Source organism: Oncorhynchus mykiss, chromosome 4 (genome assembly GCF_057628025.1).
Source record: "Oncorhynchus mykiss isolate SJ-2025 chromosome 4, ASM5762802v1, whole genome shotgun sequence".
Taxonomy (NCBI): domain Eukaryota; kingdom Metazoa; phylum Chordata; class Actinopteri; order Salmoniformes; family Salmonidae; genus Oncorhynchus; species Oncorhynchus mykiss.
Window position 1 is genome coordinate 53,294,042 of NC_143025.1, and position 6,000 is coordinate 53,300,041.

Below are 6,000 nucleotides of genomic sequence, written 5' to 3' on the forward strand. Positions count from 1 at the left end.
ATGCATTACCTTTGACGAGCTTCTTTGTTGGCACTCCAATATGTCCCATAAACATCACAATTGGTCCTTTTTTTTCAATTAATTCCGTCCATGTATACCCAAAATGTCCATTCATAAAGCAGGTTTGATCCGGAAAAAAACAGCTTGCCAAAACACAACGTCACTACAAAACATTTCAAAAGTTGCCTATAAACTTTGCCAAAATATTTCAAACTACTTTTGTAATACAACTTTAGTTATTTTTAAACGTTAATAATCGATCAAATTGTAGGCGGGGCAATCTGTATTCAATGGAGCAAGTAAACAAAACATGCACCTTTTTCCCTCTTGCGTAACTATCAACAGTGTAACGTTGTTCCAGGATGTGCCTCTTCTTCGTTTCACCAATGATTAACTTCAACCCAATTCCAAAGACTGGTGACATCCCGTGGAAGTCGTAGGAACTGTAAAATGGTCGCTATCAAATTTCCCTTGGCAAAGACAACTGAGGGAACGGTCAGAGGAAAAAAGAAATAAATTCTGAACAGTTTTTCCTCTGGGTTTTGCCTGCTACATAAGCTCTGTTATAGTCACAGACATGATTGAACCAGTTGTAGAAACTTCAGAGTGTTTTCTATCCACACCCACTAATCATATGCATATAATATATTCCTGGCATGAGTAGCAGGAAGTTGAAATTGTGCACGCTTTTTATCCAAAAGTGGAAATGCTGCCCCCTATCGCTAAGAATTTAAACTTCTCCATAGGGCATATGTTTTGTCCATTTGCAATATGATTTCAAAGGAAGTCAAAAGTCAAAGTAAAAAGTCAGTTAACCATTGCCAAATGCCATAAGAAATATCCAAATGCAATATGAATGTATTGAAAGTGCCAAATCAGGCTGTTATGTCCATTTGCCATGTACGATCATAGGAATTCGGTTTCCAAATCCAAAAGACAGTGTCCAAATGAGATATAGCACTATGTTAAGCCATGGATCAACCTAGATGGTCTATTTGTCATGTATGATGAGGGAGGTGGGACACTATTGTTTTTTAACGATTTTTCTGAAAAACATCCCAAATGACCAGGGGCACCCCTATTGGATAGGCACAGGTGGGAAGTGCTCCCAACCCAACCGTAGACCCCTTGTACCCCCTAAAGGCATTAAAAACCATTTTTAAAACGTGCTCCTGGTAACGCATTCCAATCACCAGGCGCACGGCTGTCCATTTGCAATATGTTTCAATGGGCATTTACCATCACGCATTTGACATGGTCAAAAATACTGCAGAAATGCAAAATTGACAGGACCGGTGAACTCGGCATGGCCGGGCAGTGATAGTGGTTCCTCTCCATCGCTCGTTGTGCTGATTTCATCATGTTCATTTGGTGATGTTTTTTCACTGTTGAATCTTATTGCAAATGTACTGTCCAAATGTAAATGTACTTGTAATTTTACCATCACGAGTTTGACATGCTCAAAAATGCTGAAGAATTGCCTTCCTCCTCTCCAGCGCTGCCGGAGTCTCCCGCCTATTTAGCGCTGCCAGAGCCTTCCTCCTCTCCAGCGCTGCCGGAGTCCCCCGCCTGTTCAGCGCAGTCGGAGCCTTCCTCCTCTCCAGCGCGGCCGGAGTCTCCCGCCTGTTTAGCGCTGCCAGTCTGCAAGGAGCTGCCAGTCTGCAAGGAGCTGCCAGTCTGCAAGGAGCTGCCAGTCTGCAAGGATGCCGCCAGAGCTGCCAGTCTGCAAGGATCCGCCAGAGCTGCCAGTCTGCAAGGAGCCGCCAGAGCTGCCAGTCTGCTTGGAGCAGCCAGAGCCGCCAGTTAGCATGGAGCAGCCAGAGCCGCCAGTCAGCATGGAGCAGCCAGAGCTGACAGTCAGCATGGAGCAGCCAGAGCTTCCAGTCAGCCAGGATCTTCCAGATCCGTCAGTCAGCCAGGATCCGCTATTCAGCCAGGATCCGACATTCAGCCAGGATCCGCCAGTCAGCCAGGATCTTCCAGATCCGCCAGTCAGCCAGGATCCGCCAGTCAGCCAGGATCCGCCAGTCAGCCAGGATCTGCCGGAACTGCCAGCCAGCCAGGATCTGCCAGAGCCAACTACCTGCCTGAGCTTCCTCTCAGTACTGAGCTTCCTCTCAGTACTGGGCTTCCTCTCAGTACTGAGCCTCCTCTCAGTACTGGGCTTCCTCTCAGTACTGGGCTTCCTCTCAGTGCCGAGCTACCCCTCAGTGCCGAGCTACCCGTCAGTGCCGAGCTACCCGTCAGTGCCGAGCTACCCCTCAGTGCCGAGCTACCCCTCAGTGCCGAGCTACCCCTCAGTGCCGAGCTACCCCTCAGTGCCGAGCTACCCCTCAGTCCCGAGCTACCCCTCAGTCCCGAGCTACCCCTCAGTCCCGAGCTGCCCCTCAGTCCAGTGGGGCCTTTGGTGAGGACTACTAGGCCAAGGTCAGCGGCGAGGGTCGCCTATCTAAGGACGCAAGGAAAATGGACTAAGACTTTGTTAGAGTGGGGTCCACGTCCCGAGCCGGAGCCGCCACCGTGGACATACGCCCACCTGGACCCTCCCCTATGAGTTTAGTTGTGCGGTCGGGAGTCCACACCTTGGGGGGGGGGGTTCTGTCACGCCCTGGTCTTAGTATTTTCTTTATTATTTTGGTCAGGCCAGGGTGTGACATGGGTTTATTTTTGTGGTGTGTTTTGTCTTGCGGTTTTGTTAGGTATTGGGTTTGTGGGGGTGGGGGTATCTAGCATAGTCTATGGCTGTCTGGAGTGGTTCTCAATCAGAGGCAGGTGTTTATCGTTGTCTCTGATTGGGAACGATATTTAGGCAGCCATATTCTTTGAGTGTTTCGTGGGTGATTGTTCCTGTCTCTGTGTTTGTTTGCACCAGATAGGCTGTATAGGTTGTCACGTTACGTTTGTTGTTTTTGGATTGTTCGTTTTTCATCGTCATTAAACATGTATCAAGAATACCACGCTGCATTTTGGTCCGACTCTCCTTCACCGCAAGAAAACCGTAACAAAGCCCTCCTGTTCTCCACTGCACCTGTTTGAACTCATTACCTTTATAAAATACACCTGCCTACGCACTCAAACAGACTCCAAACTCTCCACAATGGCCAAGACCAGAGTGCTGTGTAAGGACATCAAGGTAAAATTGTATACCTGCACAAGGCTGGGATGGGCTACAGGACAATAGGCAAGCAGCTTGGTGAGAAGGCAACAACTGTTGCAACTGGTGCAATTATTAGAAAATGGAAGAAGTTCAAGATGACGGTCAATCACCCTTGGTCTGGGGCTCCATGCAAGATCTCACCTCGTGGGGCATCAATGATCATTAGAAAGGTGAGGGATCAGCCCAGAACTACACGGCAGGACCTGGTCAATGACCTGAAGAGAGCTGGGACCACAGTCTCAAAGAAAACCATTAGTAACACACTACGCCATCATGGATTAAAATCCTGCAGCGCACGCAAGGTCCCCCTGCTCAAGCCAGCGCATGTCCAGGCCCTTTTGATGTTTGTCAATGACCATCTGGATGATCCAGAGGAGGAATGGGAAAAGGTCATGTGGTCTGATGAGACAAAAATAGAGCTTTTTGGTCTAAACTCCACTCGCCGTGTTTGGAGGAAGAAGAAGGATGAGTACAACCCCAAGAACACCACCCCAACCGTGAGGCATGGAGGTGGAAACATCATTCTTTGGGGATGCTTTTCTGCAAAGGGGACAGGATGAGTGCACCGTACTGAGGGGAGGATGGATGGGAACATGTATCGCGAGATCTTGGCCAACAACCTCCTTCCCTCAGTAAGAGCATTGAAGATGGGTCGTGGCTGGATCTTCCAGCATGAGAACGACCCGATACACACAGCCAGGGCAACTGGCATCTCAAGGAGAGGCATCTCAAGGTCCTGGAGTGGCCTAGCCAGTCTCCAGACCTGAACCCAATAGAAAATCTTTGGAGGGAGCAGAAAGTCTGTATTGCCCAGCGACAGCCCCGAAACCTGAAGGATCTGGAGAAGGTCTGTATGGAGGAGTTGGCCAAAATCCCTGATGCAATGTGTGCAAACCTGGTCAAGAACTACAGGAAACATATGATCTCTGTAATTGCAAACAAAGGTTTCTGTACCAAATACTAAGTTCTGCTTTTCTGATGTTTCAAATACTTATGTCATGCAATAAAATGCTAATTAATTACTTAAAAATCATACAATGTGATTTTCTGGATTTTTGTTTTAGATTCCGTCTCTCACAGTTGAAGTGTACCTATGATAAAAATGACAGACCTCTACATGATTTGTAAGTAGGAAAACCTGCAAAATCAGCAGTGTATCAAATACTTGTTCACCCCACTGTATATTTATGTCAGATCACCACCAAATACAAAAAAACACACATCCATTTGTCCCAGCCAAAGATAGAGTCACAAAAGCAGAAATAGAGATAAAATTAATCACTAACCTTTGATAATCTTCATCAGATGACACTCATAGGACATCATGTTACACAATAGATTTATGTTTTGTTCGATAATATGCATATTTATATCCACAAATCTCGGTTTACATTGGCGCCATGTTCAGAAATGCCTCCAAAATATCCGGAGTAATTACAGAGAGCCACGTCATATAACAGAAATACTCATCATTAACTTTGAAAGATACATGTTTTACATATAATTAAAGATACACTTGTTCTTAATGCAACCGCCGTGTCAGATTTTTTTTAAACTTTACGAAAAAAGCACAACATCTAATAATCTGAGACGGAGCTCAGAAGTAAATATATTTCTCCACCATGTTGGCGGATATACGAAATTACATCATAAATATTCCCTTACCTGATGATTTTTCATCCGAATGCAGTGCCAGGAATCCTAGTTCCGCAATAAATCGTTGTTTTGTTCGATAATGTCCATTACTAGTGTCCAATTAGCTACTTTTGCTAGCAAGTTTAGTTCACATGTCCAAAAAGCTGGCGCCGGTCCAGGCAAACTGGGACAAAAACTTCAAAAAGTTATATTCCTGGTCGAATGAACTGGTCAAATTAAGTAGAGAATCAAATCTTCAGGATGTTATTATCATATATATCCAATAATGTTCCAACCGGAGCATTCGTTTTTGTCTACAGAGTAATGGAACGCATGGTGATATCATGAGAAAAGCGCCTGACCAGGAACTGGCATTCTGCCAGACCACTGACTCAAATAGCTGTCATCTGGTCCCACATCAGACTAGAGGCTTCATTCCACGTTCTACTGACTGTTGACATCTAGTGGAAGGCGTAGGAAGTGCGAACAGATCCATATCTTACTGGGATGTGAATAGGCGATGAGTTGAAAATCAACCAGCCCCAGAATTTCCACTTCCTGTTTGGAAGTTTGCCTGCCATATGAGATATGTTATACTCACAGACATAATTCAAACAGTTTTAGAAACTTCAGAGTGTTTTCTATCCAATAGTAATAATAATATGCAGAGTAGGAGGCAGTTCACTATGGGCACGCAATTCATTCAAAGTGAAAATGCTTCCCCCTATCCCTAAAAAGTTAAGGAATTAATTCACAACAAAATGAGATGTTGTATTTTGTATGAAGATTATTGCATTAATGTTATGTTGGAATGTGTACTGTATAGCAGATTCATTGAGTATACTGGTGAACATCATTGAAATAATACTTCTATGTAAATGTAAAAAGAAGATCAATCTGCAATGATGTGATGTAACCTATGGTGTCACCTGCACATGTACTATGGTTCTCAGAATGTTTGGTGTATTTCAGGAGCTGATATCCCGAACCCTGATCTTGCATATGGGTATTTATATAAATAATGGGGCCAATGTGTGACATTGTGATAACACTTTCCAAATGGTTTAAAACCAAAATTATATGGATTTTTATGCAGTTCCACATGTGAATTCGGAAAGAATTCAGACTCCTTCCCATTTTCCACATTTTGTTACGATACAGCTTTATCAATCTACACACAATACCCCATAATGACAAAGTGAAAATAG

At 44.7% G+C, this 6,000-nt stretch overlaps 1 long non-coding RNA gene across 2 annotated transcripts in view; it reads right to left on the reverse strand.

The window, feature by feature from the left end:
* LOC149984059 (uncharacterized) overlaps nucleotides 1-5,155 on the reverse strand; it is a 97,651-nt gene extending 92,496 nt beyond the window's left edge. For both annotated transcript variants that reach the window (XR_016495326.1, XR_016495327.1), the window contains exon 1: nucleotides 4,823-5,155. This is a non-coding gene — a long non-coding RNA (uncharacterized LOC149984059). The remainder of the gene's footprint in view (nucleotides 1-4,822) is intronic.
* Nucleotides 5,156-6,000: the final 845 nt, after the last annotated feature.